General features: G+C 39.6%; 1 long non-coding RNA gene across 1 annotated transcript; it reads right to left on the reverse strand.

Moving 5' to 3' along the window:
- Positions 1–228: 228 nt before the first annotated feature.
- LOC118822585 lies at positions 229–14,470 on the reverse strand. Its single transcript, XR_005008460.1, has 4 exons — positions 14,451–14,470; positions 13,317–13,375; positions 10,656–10,744; positions 229–877 (listed from the first exon to the last, which is right to left on the reverse strand). It is a non-coding gene; the product is annotated as an uncharacterized LOC118822585 (long non-coding RNA).
- Between the last annotated feature and the right edge of the window lie 5,976 nt (positions 14,471–20,446).

Here is a 20,446-nt window from a genome sequence, read left to right on the forward strand (position 1 = left end):
TGCTTAGTCGATAATGAGTATTTTGGGTCACCAAAACATTATCATTACAAGAGGAAAAAAATGCCACAAGGTATGAATTGATTAAAACATGTCTGAAGAAGTTTGACCCCTCCTCTTCTGAACAGCCCCTAAGGCTATTGTGTTGTAGAGACTCTGCTGTGTCAACCACTCGAAAATGTCACAAAGAAAGCACTTACAAAGCCTAACATCTCCTTAAATCCCATAATTATTCCAGGATACATTATGTACCTGAGCCTGGCTGTCTGATCTCCACTGAGGGGATTCCACATTCGCACAATCAGCTTACACCGACAGATCGCATGATTGCCTAATAACCTGGATTGGTAAGTAGACTACTTAGTAGGAGACTGTTATAGGGAGAAGCACGTATCCTTTTAACTGAAACCATTGTTCGATATAGTTCTTCTTTTTTTGGAGGGAGGGTGCATTATACTCTTACACAATGGCTTTTATTTTCCACCGTGCATGTCAATATGGTTAAGACAATTTTATTCCTTCCTTCAGTTCGCAGGAAGTTTTTCTCTTTTAAGCCAAGCCTTTCATTTGCCGTCTCCAGGCGCTGAAATACAAGATTATAGTCCTCCATAGTAACCCTGCTATTCCTTAGCCAGCCTGCTTTGCTCTGTATGCCCCTCCCTGCCCCCCAGTCTCTAATCTCCACACTCCAGCATCACTTCAGAATTAAGCTGTGAGCAAACTGGAAGTCTTGCTAACCCTGCTCGCTCTCAAAACCACTCAATACGCCCCTATTGAAAAGTCTCCCTGACACTTTAAAGCTCAGCGGCCCAGGCCTCTCCCACTCGGCCCTTTCATGTCCTGCACCTTATGTATGCACACCTCACTCCATCCGTTTCACCTGAGAGAGAGAGAGAGAGAAGGAGAGAAGAAAAAGAGCAAAAAAAATGAGAATCCAAGGTGGGCTTGCCAATCCAAGACATAAAATGGACATAAATCATGGAGGGTTGTTTGTATGTTTTGCTTTAGAACTGGAAGCTCAGCTTCCAGACTAATTCGTATTAATAACGAAAAATGGAAATGAGCCGCAACACAGGAGCACCTAAATAATGAGCGCGCCCCAGCGCATTTTATGAGGAGATACATGCATAAACCCTCCTTTTGAAAGCCAGTCAGGGCCTAACACGCGTGACGCCTGGGCATAGACTCTAATACACAGAGACAATTTTTCTAGATAATAGCCTATCACGCAGGATACAATTTAAATTAAAAAATGCAATTTTCACCTTGAAATGAACAAATGATTACAATTTCTATACAAATTAAGGCATCTAGGCGGCGCCTCAGTGCACTGCTCAGGCCATGAAACTTGACATAATTACCATGAAATACATTTTCAAATATTTGTATTTTGTCCATCGCTTTAAAGCGCGCCGGCCTGCCTTCTGCTGCCTTGTGATCTCACCTTCTGGGGATAATACAGAAAAAAAGAGTGAAAATCAGCAGAGATGAAAAGCCCTTCAACAGGCGAGATAAAAACATAAAAAAAGAAGAGGGGGTGGAAAAAAAACACAAACAGTAAATTGGCACTGTTCAGCCTGCCAGCCCCTGGAGTTATCTCTAAAAGCCAAATTATGGAGCCTTATCGTGGAAATCATATCTAATAGTGATCTGCTCAGATGTTTCTCTTTCTCCCTCCTCCCTCTCTCTCTCTCTCTCTCTGCTCGCGCTCCTTGCTGGAGATTGCATTTATTACTGTGTTTATGATTAAGAATATCTTTAGAAGAGAAGATGTTAACTGCTGTATTTGAGTTGGGGAGTTTGTGGTGAATTGCAGACTGCATGGCAGGACAGGCATGTAATTCAGAGCTGAGTGCTGGAGTATGTGAGGATGATATGAGAGATGCAAGCTGATGGAATCGCTTTGTACAGACTGAGATAAAGCTCTGCTGCAGAACAGCAGGTGTAAACACTGCAGCTTTTCCACTGTGGGTATTGTCTTTTAACCCCTGACATGGAAATTCCACCACTTTGTCAAGATTTCTGCATAATTCAATTGTTGAGATGTGAACATAATCATTCAGAGTGGTTTGATGTGAAGTGGTTCATTGGAGAGAAAGTTACAGACTCAGATCTCTTTACAGTGGTGGTGATAGGAACCAGAGGTCACAATATCTACAACATAATCATAGCCACTGTAATGTCCAAAACAACCAGTGAACCCACACGTGTCTTCTGAGTTTATATAAGGAATGTTGATGATGGTAAAATAGTGCTAAATAAGAAAATATAGGTTTTCTTTGGGTCACCTCTTGTGACGGCATAGTGGAGCACTGAAACTGAATTATTTTGTTTACATTTTTACCCTGAATTTTAAAAACTCAGTGGAATTACCCTGAAAAGTTATACTCATATGTGTGTGTATGTATATATAAATATATATATATATATATATATACATGAATATATATATATAAATTTCATAATAAATGGACCAAAAGAAACGACCCAAAGTTACTTGGAAGAAAGTCTGGTTCCAGTGATTTACATTAGTAGTAAAGATTGTTTTTTCCTTCTCCTGTAAAGTTACCATTTTGGAGATTACAAGGTTTTGTTGACACCTTGTCTGACAGCAGCGATATATATATATATATATATATTTTTTTTTGTATAGGAAATTGCATAATTGTAAAACTGACATTCCCCTTAAAATCTTAATAGTTAATGAATGACTTAGTTATTGAATAAGTTTAAATATTATTATATTTATATATACTTGCACAGTAATTTTATAGTAGTCAATTAATGATTTATAGAAGTTACAGAATAAGTCTGAATATTGTTATATTCATATATACTTGCACAGTAATTTTACAGTAGTTACTGAATGATATATAGTAGTTCCTGAATAAGTCTGAATATTCATGCCTGAACACTGACATTTAATGAATTACCATATTTACACTGAATTAGTTTTATATATATATATATATATATATATACACAAGAAGATGATCTCTGTCTAAACATCATAGAATTCCTCAAATCTTCTGTCTCCTTGCACGTGTGAAATCCTGCCGCACGCCCTCTGAGTACTGGGGGAGGACTTGTAAAGGCCTCTGCCTTCTCCCGCTGCCCCCATCATCTATCTGTGCTCACTGTCAGTCTGATTCAGTCTGCCTGAGAGGCGCACATCAGATTTCAACACTTGACCTCATAATGCCAGAGGTCAGCACCACACCACCGCCAATTTCACACACAAGATGAAAGGGAAATTAACATTGAAGTTGTGTGAGGCAGCAGCTCCGGGGCCCAGGCTGGCTTTGGTCGCATTCTTCTGGCCCCTGCACACTGTGAACCACAAAGGGCGCGCGTGAGGAGGAGCTCGGCTGCAGGGAGCTGGAGGAATTCAGCCGTTCTCCTGCTGGAGGCTTAGCCCCTGCCCAGCACTGTGGGGCTCGAATGGCAGGAGCAGAGGAGGAGCTCTTGGTTGGTTTTAGCATATCCGAACGACATGCTAAAAACAAACCAAGAGGCTCTCTGTTCCACTTTTTGTTGAAGGAATGTTTAGACAATTTTCTCCTTCCTCAAAATGTAGCTCATCGGTTTAGACGTGTTTAGTGTTCGAAGTTTGCTTTCTTAGTTTTGCACTGGAGCTACGAGGCTAATGTAGCCAGCAAATGATAAATGCTTATGATTAGCAAATAGCATTGTGCAAACTGCATGCCTAAATCTTCACATACTTGTTTTAAACTATGTTGAGTCTCAAATAGACTTATTGCTGTGGTTCTGACACTGTATGACACACTGTTATCTATAATAACTCGAGCTTCATGATAGCTGCTAGGACTGTTTTCCGCTTTTGTCCATTCTTATAGTTTGTGTAAAATTTGGGGAAATGGGGAGAGAATATCATGCAAACTGGACTTTTCCACCAACCTTTCCTTTCAAATATTTTCAGGCACGTGTTCAGAGATCAGAATACTTTTTATACATACAGAAAGAATAATTTAAAGACAATACGTAGCATTTCACTGTGTTTGGATCAAAATACATATACAAATTGATGATTTCATGTTAAGTTAGTAAATGATGGCTTATCATTTTCTGCAATGGGGTCAATGACGACAGTATCCCGAACACAACCTCCAGAAATCTCCCACTTTTACCCAGAATTCTCTCCTCTCCTCTCTTAACTCTGTTCTTATCACGGTTAGCAGGCACAGCTGGGGATCGGCTCCTTTTGCATTCATGAGCAAAGCAGCAGATAAATAAAAAGGTTCATTATGGTGCTAAAGTGTTACTAATGACATGTACCTGCCACCGAGCACCTCCGAAAATCTAATGTGACACACTGAAATGGAAAATCTATTCTGCAGTCTGTGAGCTCACGACCGTGCCACTGTGTGCTCAGTGGAAATTTCCCTCACCTTAACCCCCCCTCTCTGCTCAGCGCTCCCTAAAACCTATATTTACAATTCTGTTGCTATTATGTCCTACCAAGACCTGTGTGGCCTCTGTCACGACCTCCATATTAGCTGAAAATTGGACTTTGCAAACTTAACACGAGCGGGGAAGAGTGAGCAGAATCGCTGTTGCATGCGAGTGCGGAGGAGCCCAGCATGAGGCCTAAAGGAATCAGCCTCCTGCCAGGAACACCTTACTGCACACTAATGCCAACCCTTACTCACAGCCTTGGCTTTGTTTCCATTTTTGTTGTTCAAAAAATGTAGAGTTGCTGCTATTTTCTGTGTTTGTGGGCTGTTGATAAAACTAGGACATGAAATAAAGGAAGAATAATGAACCTGAATTAAACAGAGATTCAAAAGGACAAAATATTTTGTGCATCTGTAAAACTGATGCACAAAATAGCCATTTAATTTGTTGAAAATGTTACTAGTTTAGATTCAGATTTATTACAGATAGTTTGATTATAGAGATGCAAACTGTGTTTAGTGAAGGCATCACTTTTCCTTACATTACTTTTAAGCTGGAGACAAATATGTAAGACTACTCTTAAGCAGATTGAGACAGAATATATACAAACAAGAGGTCAAATCACCATCATCATTGTAATATTTTAGTCAAGCAGTATTTTAAGTTGGTAAAATCTGATTAAATTCTCAAATATAGTATGTTTTTTAAAGTCCAAAATGTTCTTGTCCTTTCAGTGCTTTTAGAGTTTGTATATAAACTCACAAATAGATCCACTAAGGCCTGTATAATGCAGAGGTGACTGCATAATACCATTAAACAGCCACCAATTGTTGTGATTTTATGTGAAATGCCGTTCTAGAGAAACTTATTGAGTCATAGTTGTTTAACCAGACATCTGAATCATTTAATAGCTCCTCTAGTAGCTCCTTCTTATATGAAAAAGTTACATAGACATTGCCTGTTGTCTAGGACTGTGTTTCTCAACCGTGGTCCTGAAGGCCCACTGCCCTGCACTTTTTAGTGTTTTCCCTGATTCAAATACACCTGATCCAACAAATAAACTCATTAACAGCCCATTATTGAGTTAAAGTTGGCTGTGTTAAAGCTGGAAAAGCACTGAAGTGTACAGGGCAGTGAGTCTCCAGGACCAGGGAATATCATGAAAAACATGATATTAGTTTTACAATAGTTTTGACAAAATGTTTTGGCCTAAAATGTGTTTTTAAAATCCATTAGTGGTAGAAAGGTACGTGCAGGACATGGTACGGAAGACCAGTCCCCAAAAGATTTTTTTTTTTTCAGATTTGTCACTGTTCTACTGTTACCAGCATTCCATTACAGGTAGGTTCAGTCATTTTTGATAGTAAACATGTGGCTATATTTGTGTTGTAAACATTGTGACCTCTGGATTCTATCCCCACCACTGTAAAGAAATCAGTGATTTTATCTATAGTGAAGCATTTTAGTTCACCACTCTGACTTTTGGTTAATCTGCATTTTCTTTACAAGCATCACATGACTGGACATCCCTGCCCTCTGGTTTTGAATTGATTTATTTTCAAAAAATGAAAATATTACAGACAATGAAAAGTGCCAAAATAACATTTAATCATATTACATGTTTTGTTAACTTACAATTTGTTACATTTATTGGAACTAAGCACCGTTTTAATGCTGCTTTGTGATTTTTTTTTCTGTCAATGTAAGAAGTGTTTTTCATGCTCAAGGACTGCACGAATGATGCTGATTAATGTGTATTGCCCCCCTTATATAAACAAAATAAAAGAAAGATTAAAAAAATAAAAATATTAGTTTGAATATGCTTTAGGAGGCAAAAACCTTAACATTGCTTATCATCATGACAACTTAGCACTGATATGAAGGATTATATTCAATATGAACATTATAATGTTGACACCTGCCAATGCATCCTAATGATCTGGTTTACCATTAAAGTACATGCCTAGAATTATTTGTCATCAGCACTGAATATAATAACTGCAATCTAGGGACTCCCTTTGATGAAGGCTCAGTCTGAAAAGTGTCCAGATATTTTTATACATAGCCATGCTACAATAATCAGAATCAGAGTTGTTTTATTTCACCAAGTGTGTTACACATATGAGGAATTCGCCTTGGTGAGTGAGTATACGTATGTCATGTAACATACTAAACAATCATTTTTCAGTTTATGAAATAATTTGAAAGTGCCTGTTGTCTTTTACATTGTGTGTAAATTTCATGATGAATAAACAAAAAGAAATGACCCAAAATTAAGTTGGACAACGTCTGGTTCCATTGACTTACATTAAAAGTAAAGCAGGTTTTTTCTTTCTCCTGTAAAATTACTATTTTGGAAATATAAGGTTTTGACATTTCACAAAGGGGCCAATCAAATAACAACAGAATAAATAGAGTAAAGCATATAAGAATAAGAGAGTAGACATAAAAGAAGCAATGTGAAAGGAGCTACAAGACATGAATATGTGAATACATGTTCCGAGGAGACAAAAAATATAATAATAAACTGTATGATACAGTAAGGTTTTTACCCTCCTATTATCATTGGGGTCAATTAGACCCTATTAAATGTTTAACATCTCTAAATAAATGATTGACATCATTTGTTGCTTAATATTTAAAGAGTTTTCCTGATTTAATGGGGACAATTAGGTAAACAAAAAAATTAACATGATCATACGTTTTCCTGTACATACATTGTGTGTACATATGTTTTCCATAACATACATTTTGTACGCATTGGTCTTCTTTAGGGTCAGTTTGACCCCATGCAGTTTTAGCTGTAAAAAAAAAAAAACATACGAAATACCAACATTTTACACACGTTTCTTTTGGTTGTTTGGGATAATATTAAGGTCACTATAACATGCAATTTTATAATCTTCAATAAAATGTCCCTCTGCTGTAGGGCCCTAACCTAATATAGGCACACCTGTAGTAGTGCAAGAACCACTAATAGTTCGCACCACATGGAGGAGGGAAAAACTGAATTCCCACCAGGACTGATATTTCCCAGGGTTTAAATTGCCAGGGTACCCCAAGGATAGAAAATGTTAGTAAACTTGACGATAACAGGAGGGTTAATTCAATACACAGTGCCATGGAAATGAACTTTTTCTCATGTTTTTTAACCCGACTCCATTAAACACATTTTCCTACCACTAGCACTCTCTTTGCACTTCTCTGAAGACTGACTGTAATAAACTGGCAGGTTGTGGAATCACCTTTGTAGGATGTTGTGTGTGTAATTATAAGCCAAAAATAAGAATTGTGAAAAGCCGCTGGGCAAATAAAAACCTGAAAATATGATTTGTTATCTTGTCTTTTAAACACTCCTCAGTTCAAAGGTCTGCACTTCTTACACTGATTAACAAAACGTTCCTGACTGAGTTCAATTAGATCATTTGCTTGACTCCATTTCAATTAGTGTTATTTATTTAGAAAGACCTCACACAGTAAAGAAACTGTGTGCACAACTGCTTTCGAACAGAATTGGACTGAATGGAAAGTTTGTGTAACTTGTTGCACCGTGAGCGACTGCAAGCTTCAGCTTAGGAGTACAAATTATCAGACAAAGTCACTAAAAGCTGTCCTTGTTCTCCACCCCCTCCGGCCCCCAGTGCATGCGAACTGTCATTGTTTATCCTTGAACATGCTGACTGCAGCTTCCAGAGGCTTCTAATTTAATCAGAAGTCCCATCAGGCTGCAGCAATGAATCGAGCGTTTGTTTATCCAACATGTCTTGAGTGTTTGACTGATTAATTCATATGACGCCAAGCGAAATGTTCTGCCTTGTTTGTCATGTTATCCCAGTGCTGGGCCCACTTTGTTATTAATTGAGCTCTTTTTTGGCCGTCATTTTGCCTCTCTAATTCCCTTATAAGGAGACAGGCTTCAAAAGCTTCTTTTCACAGGCGCGGCACTGCGGGTCATTAATTATGACGGTAATAAAAGGTGGCTGTGTTCTGCCAGCAAGCCTGTGCCAGTGTGAGGAATGCCTCTCTGTCTGTTAACCGGAGGCTCGCATCACTGTGAATACGACCGGCTGCCTTTAGGCTGTGGCGACACATCGAGCGGCGAACCAACAGGGTCTTAGACGTTGCGGCCTGTAGCATCGCCGTCCTTCGTTTTACTTGCTGAATATGTGGAGCTTTGGCAGAGGAGCAGTCCTCAGAGCTTGCTTTCACAGCGGTTAGCTTTTGAAGGAGGGAAGTTTTGGAAGAGAGGAACAATAAATATCATAAGGGGGTCCCGGGCGTCTTGTAATACCCATCAGCCTCGGAGAATGTGTTGCAATTCAGTTTACTTGTAGTCCTTTATGTTCTAGTCTTGCTCTGGAGCCTCTTAGCATTTGTGTTGATCTCATGAGGACTGATTATAGCAACATTCAGAAAATAAAAGCTTACTTATAATATCAAGAAGACTGATACTTATTCAAACTAACTTTTCTTGTATATCTTTGAAAAGCCCTTCCAGTTCCATTCAGGCCCTCTGGACCTGTTAATTGCTGTGAGTCAGTCTCCAGTAGCTCCAGTAAACAGTATTTCTATCATAAAAAAAATCCTACTCTCCTGTAAAAATGACTAGCACATGCTTCAGGAATCCACTGGCTAATCCTCACCACAGTCTGTGTCCTCTCCTCAACACCTGTATTAAAAGACACTCAGCTTTCTTGAGAGTCCCATTGGGAAAGAAATCCTCTTTTCCTTGTCCTTGCCTAGGGAACAGTGAGCGCCTGTATTTGAACAGACCTGTGTTTGGAAAAAGGGGGCAATTACAATAGAATTTAAAGTATGGGTTAGAGCAGGATTACAAGGCCTTATATCAGCAAAAGAATGCTCCACCCTCATTACAACCACATATGGGCAATTCGGCGCTGATCTCAGACTAGCGGTGAGGGAGGAAAGAAATTTAATTTGAAGGATTAGCGGCACAACTGCGATCAGCCAGATCCTCGCAGATACATGTGAGACGGTTCAGAACGCAGAGGGATTATTGGGGTTTGGGTGCTCATTTTCAAAGAGGAATGGGGGGCTCTCTGCTCAGCGTCTATCAAACCCAGAACATGGGGTTCTGGATGAAGGGTAATGCTTTACAAAGTGAGCAATATTAGCATTGCAGCAAAATGGCTCACAATGGTTGGCAAATGCTGTGCACGTGGTTGGGAAGAGCTGATAGACTGGTTTAGGCCTCGTTCACAAGGACATTTTTTGTGCCCATCAAAAAAAAAAAAATAAATAAACAGGTGTGGGAGGTTTGTTGATGTAAACCTGTTTTAAAGAGATGGCAAATATTTTCTCTCACATGATTGGGTTGTACCGTTGCATAAGTTTGTGACTAAGTTCAAAATATAATTTTAGTAAATTCAGTTGCACCACTGATCTGTTAGTAGTGTCTGAGATAAAATCAGGTAAATCAGGCGGACACAGTGACAAAAGCCAAATACTGTCAGGTTAACATGACAGTGAAAAATTCATACATTCATAAAACTGACGTATAAAACCGAACACATATTGTTGTTTGTTTTTTGTTTATTAATGACTGTATTTACTCATTCATTTTTCCTCATAATAACCAATTTTTAAAACAAGGGTATCTAGGAAGGTCACGCAGACAGATGGGGAGCAAAACTATGAAATGTACTTCTCTTACAGCTGTACACAAGTGCTTTTCTGACATGCAATAAAACCTGCTCTTCATCACTGCAGCACTACTGGGTCCAAGGTAACAAATATAGCACAACTAGCTAATGCACTTCATTTAAAATCAGCTAGATTTTAATTCTTTAACTATTAAAGGTACATTGCACTGATTCACACTAACTACTTAATTCTAAGTAGGTTACTCTCAGGTTACTAGTATAGTATCGGTATTGGCACATCCTATAAAACATGTACTCAAACCTGTACTCGCTTTGAAAAAATAGTATCAATGAATCCCAACATTTGACAAAGCTTAGTGTTTTTTTTATTATTTTGGCAAGTTTTTTTTTTTTGGTTTTCAGTCTTATAATGTTAGATAAATTAATGTGCAGCAGTGTTTGCTTGCACAGTGTATGGCTTCGTAATTCAGAGTGTCCAGTGACATTCAAAGAAATGTATATACTGTACATACTGCAACATATATTAGGTTTGAAACATTTTCGTTCACCTAGATGCAAAATAGTGAAATAGCAATTTTCAAAAACGACATTCATATTTTGAAAAAAAAAACAGCTTACCATCAGAGTTCATTATACAGGAAAGTTGTCAGGACATCAGAGGTGTATAGCTGGCGTTATGGTCGTTTCAGAGAATCTAAAGTTTAACCCTGGTAAACAGACAACAGAGCATGATTTTAATGCACTGACTGCAGTGTTGTCTGTTGTCCAACAGACGGATACCGATAAGTCCTTATGAATGTGTCAGTTAGAGGTGGGCAAAATGACGATATTTCATCGTTATTGTGATATTGTTATTGCAATAAACAATGCTTTTCTGAGCATATCATTGACATTATCAGTATCTGAAGAACACTCGGCAGCGGCATGTTTCACTATAGAAAGAGCAGAAATTGTCATGTTTGTATTTATTGCAGCACAATATGTGAAATGTTGAGTAAGAAAGGTTAAGTAGAACATACAATGTTGGATTGTTGGTGCCTTCACTGAATAAAGGATCTGCAGCCGTGGTTGAATAAAGCAAATAAGCCACAAGAGGCCGTGGTTACTGTGATTTTATCACAGGAAGGGTGTTCTTAGGCACAAAGTGAAGCAGAGTGACTAAAACTCCTTTCGCTGTGATGACTTGATAAATGATGCACTATTTGGTTGGCTAGAATTTCTAAACTTTCATAGCTAGCACTGGGTTTGACGGTACTTCTGACTATAACACGAACATTTGAAGTGTTTAATCCATTCAAGTGACATTTTCAGGCATTTATAGTACGAACGCAGCTCAGCTAATCAGATTTTAGGACCGGAACTATCCATTTTATAAATTACCTTGATTACTGTCTCAGACTGTTTTGCGGCATGTTCTGGTCTGCATTTACATCACTGACACAACATCTGCAACTTTAGTATGCTAACTAACAGGCCTGTACTGATGCTGGGGCGATGTGCAACCTCCAAACAGGTCTTAGCATTAGCTAAACTTTGGGGCATCTTATGCCTGTGTACAAATGGTATTTTAAGCCCTGTGGTACCCCTCATTTTTTCTCCTCTCTAAGACTCACACAAAAAATACGATCAGAGCCAAGGCCTCATGTTTCAAGGGGCATCAGTTAGGGAGGGGGTTATGCCATTACAAGGCCAGAGAGAAAGAGAGAGTGAGTGAGAGTAAGAGAGAGAGAGAGATCACTTTCCCAGGGTCCTGACAACTCCAACAGCTGAGATTCCTTCCTCCCCCATCTTTTAGGCCAGAGACAGCTCATTGTGCCCGAACAGATGTGTGTGAGGGATTGTAGGTTGTGATGTCGTGCCAGAATGGGGAAAGTTGTGTAATGAGAAAAGTGGGGAGAATGCCCATTCCTGGCTAATGTTTTTGTCCCACGTGCTTACAGAGCGGCTACACTAACAGCTGCACCTCCGTGTCCACGTACATGTGTGAGTGACCCCAGCCTTGGGCCAAACTCTGCCCTCGCGTTTTCTATCCCTCAAATTATTCCGAAATAAAGTCATCATTTCACTGAATGTAGATTAACGGGTGTTCACAGTAGCTATGTTTCCATCCAAAGGAATCTTTTAGGGCTTCAGAAAGTCAATGTAGGCCAGGGGTCAGCAACCCAAATGTTTAGAAGAGCCATTCTGTCCTTTGAACAAAATGCAAATCACCTTGGGAGCCACAACATTTTATGTCTATTTTACCATCTTGGCTGTCAATATGCCTCAGTATGTGCTGATGTTCTAGTATAGGCTATAAATAGCGCAGACTTACTTTGCTTTGCTTTAAGGTTTAACTCAGACATGGCCGCTTTTTTCGCATCTTTTTTTTCGCATCTTTTTTCGCAAAGGTACAACATTTTCTTGTAAAACATCACTCAATGTTTGACTTTTTATGGGGCTGAAGTCAGCTTCTCACTTGCCCTTTTTCTTGTTCAAATTTTCCCATTCCACCTTAAATGATGTAGCAGGCACCATTTAAAGTGGAACGGGAAAATTTGACTAAGAAACTGACTTCGGCTTCGCGACTTTTTAGTGTTTGACAGTTAAACATATCAGGAAACCAGCTGGAGTGATTATAAGTGTAAATAAGCTCATTCGTCTTCAAATGATCTATGTTCATCTTAAATCTTTCTTTTTGCCTTTTCGTTAGCTAGTAGTTAGCCGTGATTGTCTGCATTGCTGTGTAACCAGTAGTCTGTGCGCCAGCCTTTAGAGTAAAAGAGTGAGTCTCACACAGAGAGATGTCCAGAAACGGCTACAGTCTTTCTAAATGGAAAGTGCTCAAACAGGGATGGGTTTCCCAAAAGCATCTTAGCAGAGAGATGATTCTTAAATGGCAGAGCGAGCACCACGGTCAACACTCTCTCTACCAGTCAAGAATTAAGAAGATCTTAATTCTAAGATGCTTTTGGGAAACTGGTCTGTGTATAGCAGAGAAAGATGATCTATTACATTGGTTTACATTAGAAAATGACAACAACAACAACAACAACAATAATAATAATAATAATAATAATAATAATAATTTTAAAAGCACTCACAATTAGAGAAACAAATAAAGGCATAAACATGTCAAAAAACATTCCTTATTGATAAAAAAAAAATAAAATCATTTTCTGCAGGAAAGCAGGGGGCAGCAAATATAGCCAACATTTTTTTTGTTTGTTTTTATCACTTAGAATTTATGCAAAACGTCTATGAAAATGTAGCTACAGATTAATGTATGAAATTATTTACAGGGTTGTAATTTGTCACTGTTTTCAGAAATCCTTGTATCTCCTGTGCAATAGATACAGCTGAAGGAAAAAAAAAAATGAAATTTAATGTAACAAGATTTTATTGTGCGCAATTTTAGACCGTTACTATTAATCGTCAACACAAAATGTTACATTTGAACAATATATAGCATTATCGTGATAAATGAGTTCACAATACAATACAGTATGCGTTTTTAAAAATATCGTGATTATTGTCAGTACTTGCAGAGCTCTGAGGAACTGCTTATTTCATTATAAAAAAAATTGTCCCCTTTAGCTGGATTTAGTACAACACAGTATGCCAAATACTGAAAAAAATCATTGTTTTTGACAGCATTCTTTAAAATGTGGCACTACTGGTTCTTTTTTCTCTGTTCCAACTGACCAGATATCTGAAAAAATACATATTGTAACATATTGTATATCATGATACTAGACTTTTGCCATACCGCCTACATCTACACTCTTAAAATGATGGTTCTTCAAGGGTTCTTTAGTAAAGAAAATGGTTCTATATTGAACCATGAACACTCAAAGAACCCTCTGCATGATTAAAGCGTTCTTTGCAACATGAAAGCATTCTTCAGATTGATGGAGAATGTGTTGTAGATGGTTTTATATAGAACCTATTGGAAAAGGGTTCTATAGAGCACCAAAACTGGTTCATTTACTGTTATAATGTCAAGCTTGTAATAATAGAAGAATAAGGTGCTACAAGGAACCCTTTTCCAAAAGGTTCTATATAAAACCATCTACAGCACATTCTCCATCAATCTAAAGCACTTTAATGATGCAAAGAACCATTTAATTATGCAAATGGTTCTTTGAGTGTTCATGGCTCTATATAGAACCATTTTCTTTACTACAGAACCCTTGAAGAACCATAATATTTGAGTGTGTATACTTAATACATTTTCAGTTGTGAGGCAGGAAGAGAATGAAATTCTTAACTGGAGAATCATCTTCCTTTGTAACTTGGCTAATATAATTCTGTCAGTGACAATTTATGAAAAACAAAACATGATAAACAGCAGAACCCGAATGAGTCATGTTTTCTTCGGTTGCTCTTTAATGTGGAGAATAAGGTTCACTTGTCCACATTTAGACTGCTGACCTGTCCAGGGTGTTTCCTGCCTTCCCCCCAGTGAGCGCTGGGATAGGTTCCAGCACCCCCCGCGACACAGGAGGATAAGCGGCTTAGATGATGAGTGAGTGAGTGAGTGAGTGTCCACATATAGACAGTTGGGCACAAAACACCAGTGTGGCTCTTGTGACTTGGCTGCCTGAACCTCTGCACTCAAAATACATTTTGGGATGCATCATGAGAACCAGCTCGAATTTTAAGGGCCTGTTTCACGTTGCCAGAAATCTGGGTTCAAGGGGACGTGGCACTGGCTGTGGGTTTCCAGTGGCTGCGGTGCTGGCGAGGGGCTTTATTATGAGGGAAACGCTGAGAGCAGATGTCAACAGCACTCTGGCCCCTGCAACTGGAGTTGGGGTGGAGATGCTGCTTGTCAGGGAGCTTCCAAAAAGCCAACATCTGTTCTTGTCACCACGCTAATGCAGCTGGAAGCCAGTGTGATGTCATCAGCGGGCAGCTGGTCCCCAGCAAACATACAGAGAAAACGAGTGGGCCAGAAAAAGAGAGGAGTTAGTAGTGATGTAAGGTGATGTGGGTGTACGTTTCCCTCAAGTGTTGATGCTCGGAACAGATTTGATTCCAGGAGACAGTGCTGTTAGGAAACCATTTTTGGGAAAAGTGTTGACACACAAACGCATGTTTTCATCGTTGACCTATTGACCCCACAGTCTTAAAAATAAAAGGTTCTTGCCCCAGATGTAGTCAACAAGCCAAGCCATGTCTGGTGTCCAAATAGTGCGTTGTTAGTTTAAAACGGATTTACGAGGCTAACGTTGCTAGCAAAACGCTAGAAGTGCTCTAAACACACGCTCAAAACTGCTCTTAACCCGCATCCAGGTCTTCATTAAGGCTGCACAGACTTGTCGATGTGGTTTAGACAAAAGTTCGACTTACTGTTAACTATAAAAATTGAGCAAAACTTCACCGAGTAGCTGAACGCTGTGGGCATCCATTTAAGACCAGTGCTGTGCCGAATCCCGCCTCCCCGAAGAATCCAACACCCCGTTGTGCGCTCGCGCACGCAGATGGATGGTACGTTAGATTCGTCATTTCTGTTGCTTCTGTTTGTAGATAGCTGATTTTCTTATTGTTCATTTTCGTTATTATTAATCTATGTTATTAAAGTTATATGTTTCTAAAGAGAAACAAGAGAACTCGTGAATGTCATCTGTAGCGCCCATATGCTTGCGTGACGGGCAGTCGCGAAGGGCAGCCAGGATTCGGCACCACACCTGTTGTCTAAAATGGCTGCGTGCAGCTACGCGGTGAAGTGTTATTCGTTTTTATAGTTAACAGTGAAACACATACGCCGCGCCACATACTAGACTAATGAGTGCACTTCTAATGGTATACGCGCTATTTTTACACACTATTTAGTGTGCTAGTATGTGGTTTGGGACGCGGCCACACTTTCGACAAGTCTGCGCGACCTTAATGAAGAGTTTTGAGGATGTATTTACAGAAAAAAATGGGCTGACTACTGACTTAATGTACAGTTTTACACTAAAGAAGCAAAATTGGATACAAACACGTCCTGGCTGACATCAGGGGTAAGTGGAAAATTGTATAAACGATTTTTTGCTAAACCATTTTTTAAAGAAACATCCATTGAAATGTTGCTTAGGGAGCTAAATGTGGCTTCAATGGCATCCCACCAAATAACCCTTTTGGCACCCTTATTTTTTTAATAGTGTAAGCTTATTATTCAGTTGGTAATCTTAAGAATAGTTCCTACTATTATTAATTCCTGTTATTAATTCAGCAATTTATAGTAGGTACTAAAAATTTCACTGAGCAACCGAATAATACGCTTAAATTTCATTATAGAATTTCATAATAGTTCTACTATGAAACGAATATGAGATGTATGTTGTTGGATGAGATGTACGAGAGTAAGGAACTGAGGCAATCGAGGACCCACAAGTGTGGGATTAAACTCTCCAACCGAGGCCCATCGCGTGGCTCCTGTGGTGTGGTTCAGCTGGTTATCAGCACTCATGTATGTTCTGTAATGGCCATCATGATAGCGCCCTATCAAAAAGCAGGGTCTTTTACTGCTTATTCAGGAAATTAAGGAATTCCAGTAAAAAGGGGCTTTACCTTTGAAAGGTTAAGCCTGCACTTGCAGAGAGAGAGCGAGCACACAGGCCTGGGAGATGCGACGGCCGATATGAGGCATGTATGAGAGAGAAGTTGGGGCCCTTGTGTTTGAGCGAGAATCGAGGGCTTCGTTATGGAGCTTAGCTTGCCATCCATGCTAATATGAACCACGTAAACCAAACATCTCCTCCTCTGTGCCTGTGTGCTCAGAGCAGGCTGAGCCACCTCAGGGACCCTGGCACTGCTTTTTAATAACAGCTGCATTACAGGAAAAGCTTGCCCAGGATCTGGACCCCCTCAGTCGTTTACGGGGGAGAGAGAGGAGTTTTACTACACAAGAATAAGATGGCTGAGACGTCCAACTTAGTGGTTCTTGGGAGCAGTGCCATACACTCGTAAAAAAGACAGTGGTTCTATTTAGAAACACTTGCATGCTTATATAGTTCTTCAGATTGATGGAGAATGTGATGTATATGGTTCTTTATAGAACCTTTTTGAAAAGGGTTCTATATAGCACCCAAAAGGGTTCCTCTATTGTTGCTAGCTTGACAATTTAACAATAGCAGAATCTTTTTAGGTTCTATATAGAACCATACGCAAGACATTCTCCATTAGCCTTGAGAACCATTTCTCCATGCAGAGAACTCTTTAAGCATGCAAATTGTTCTTTGAGTGTTCATGGCTCTATATAGAACCTTTACTAAAAAACCTTTGAAGAACCATCATTTTTAAGTGTGTACATGTGGACAATATCAGTAGGAGTAATTGTGCGTCACTGATTTGGCACTAAGCACTCATGATGTTGAGGTTGAATTTCATGTACGTTTACTGAGGAGAGCTGTGCTCTAACCATCTGTCTGCTAATTCAGACCTGGTTAAAATGAAACCAAACAAAACTCAGGACTTCAGAAACAGAAGGAGCAGAGAAAGAGAGAAAGCAATAAATGGGCAAACAACTTCTGACCCGTTTCTTTCAGAAAACAAGTGAGCCTGAAGTGCCAAATGATAAATGGGCCCTTGTTGTAGTAACGTAAGCCAGCCAGTTGACTAGCGGTTAGCCATACCTGTGGCGATTAGCTACATTTGCAGTCTTTTATAACAGGCACGCGCTGATAACGGAGCACAGGATTTGATTCAGTGCAGCAAGGAAGCTTTTTTTAAACAGTGTTTCTGTAATAATGACCTAAGAAGTCAGCCTCAGCCCAGTAGGTAACCTCTAAAACAGATACTGTTAGTTCTAGAAGCAGCCACAGTCACTGAGGGAGAGAGAACACCACCTCTTTCTTTTCTGACAAGTGAGCTCACCCGTGGGTAGCACTGTCGCCCTCAGCAAGAAGGCACTGGGTTCGATTCCCCGGCCGGGCGACCCGGGTCCTTTCTGTGTGGAGTTCGCATGTTCTCCCCATGTCTGTGTGGATTTCCTCTACATGCTCCAGTTTCCTCCCACAGTCCAAAGACATGCAGTCAGGTGAATTTTAGATGGAAAGTATGCCTAGGTGTGAATGTATGTCTGTGTGTCTGCCTTGTGATGGACTGGCAATCTGTCTAGGGTGTTTCCTGCCTTCTGCCCAGTGAGTGCTGGGATAGGCTCCAGCAACCAAGGAGAATAAGCAGCTTAGATAATGTGTGTGTGTGTGTGTGTGTGTGTGTGTGTGTGTGTGTGTGTGTGTGTGTGTGTGTGTGTGTTTTTAGTTTGCTTCTTTTGAATTTTCCTCTAACTACATCGATTGTTTTGAGACCAAATTTAAGTAAAATCCTTATTAAAAATACAGGAAGATTGATGATTCAAAGCACATTTTCCTCATTGACAGCTGTTTATCCCTTAAATGTTTCAACCTCACAAAGAAATACAACATAATAAATCTTTTTTTTTTCTTTCCTTTATTTTCTTTGAGGATTGGAGTGGGGACTTTACTGTGACTGGGGTCCAAATTCTGGTGCTACACCCCTGGTAGTAACAAAAACTCGCTTCTCTTTTTGAATCATTTCTATTGGTCCAGTCATCATGAAATGCTCATGCAATGTAAAGGCAGCTGGCACCTCAAATCATGTAAAAAACAAAAAAAAACACTAGGGTTATGAGGTTTTGATATGAGACAATATAGAGGGCTTGTGAAGTCCCGTCAGCACTTTTCTTTCTGTAAACACTGCATGCACATCATCTATTTGTGGCCCTCGCTGGTTTTGAGTGATTTTACGTGACCTTGCTCACATGGGTGCTCCCTCCCTGCTTCAGCATTCAAAAACATCTGAAAATAAGTTGTTGTATCTATAACGGGACGAGCGGTTTGTGACTGATGGTCTTGCCCCGGGACATATTTTCCCCCTCAGATGGTGGGTTTACAAAAGCAGGCAGTGTACTGCGGCAGTTCTCTTTCTAATCTGCAGTATCCTCTTAACCTCCCCCCCTGCCTCCATCTCCTCCATCACTATAATAAGGCTACAGTGTCTATAATTTGGTGGCATGTCTCTGATCAACCTCTGACTCGGGCACAAACACACAGAGCGCTATGCTGATAAGCAGAGGGATCCATTTTCTGTGTTGGATTTGGCTAATAAAGATGGACAAGGCAGCTTGTCGATGACTCTGTGCTCAAAACGCCCCCCGTAAAGCTGTATTTAACCTTTTTTACATTTTTTTTTCTTCATTTAAAGGCAAAAACACAGCACTGGTTCTGCTGAGAGGCCAAGTCAGCCTGAGATGCAGTCTTTGTCACTGTGTGTCTGCTGTGTGAAAGAAGCAGTGGTTCATGGCTTTGTATCAATAGCACTGTGGGTTCTGAACAGCTGTTTAAAGCACAGCTGTTTCTAGTAGTTACTTATGACAAGAATTCTGTGAAGGCTTGCATTGTAGGCAGTATTTATATGTAAATAATGTAAATATGAATGTGTAGTCAATATTCTAGTCTAAACCAAAGGTCTTGATTTAAAGATAGATGCCATAAAAGGGACTCGTTGCTCAAATATTTCATGTGTGACTGTTTGCTCCATTCTTTGAGTTCCTAATAATTGATAATGCTGCCCTCTGTTGATATAATAGGGAATAGCATTTGGCATCAAAGGTCTTGCTCTGTAAAATGAAAATGAAAATATGAATGTTGTGTTATTTTAGCTTTCAAATAGTTTAAATGGAAATGTTGTATTTCCTCAGTTGCTCTTGTCTTGCATTAAAGCCATTGTTAGCTGACATCTTCAACCCAAGCCCTGGTCTAATCCATGCTATTTGTTATGTTTAAGATCAATTCCACTGATTTTTTCAAAAGGTCTTCATTATTCAGTCTGTGAGATGTAAACAGTCATTCAGAGTGGATTGATGTGAAATGGTTCAATGTAGGGAAATGTACTGACTCTGATTTCTTTACAGTGGACGAGATGGGAACCAGAGGTTGCAACGTTTACAACACAAATATAGCCATTTTATGTACTATCCAAAATGACATCTTTTGAGTTTTGATATGTTTATAATGGTAAAATAGTGAAATAATTTCATTCTCTTTAGGCCTGATTTGCCTTACAGTGCCCTGCATGTACCCCTCCACCAAGAATGGCTCTTAAAAAACGCATTCAAGGTCAAAACCACATTTTAAAACTATCATAAAATAATGTCTCAGACATCAGGCAGCAAATTCACAAGCATTTCATGTGTCACCTTTCTGTGAGGGAGATTTTAGAGCCATTAAACACATTAAAGACGTCTGGTTCCTATCCCCACCACTGTGAACAATTCTGACTAAACTGCAGGACTTATAAGCAAACATCAGCCTTGACTGACAGCAGAATATACGGTGAGGCGACTGGGGGAAGAATGCAGGGGAAGTGGAGGCGCATGCCTGAGCCGGCAGCCAAATTCCTCCACGCTGCCCCATATT

The sequence above is a fragment of the Colossoma macropomum genome, unplaced genomic scaffold (assembly GCF_904425465.1).
Source record: "Colossoma macropomum unplaced genomic scaffold, Colossoma_macropomum, whole genome shotgun sequence".
Lineage (NCBI taxonomy): Eukaryota > Metazoa > Chordata > Actinopteri > Characiformes > Serrasalmidae > Colossoma > Colossoma macropomum.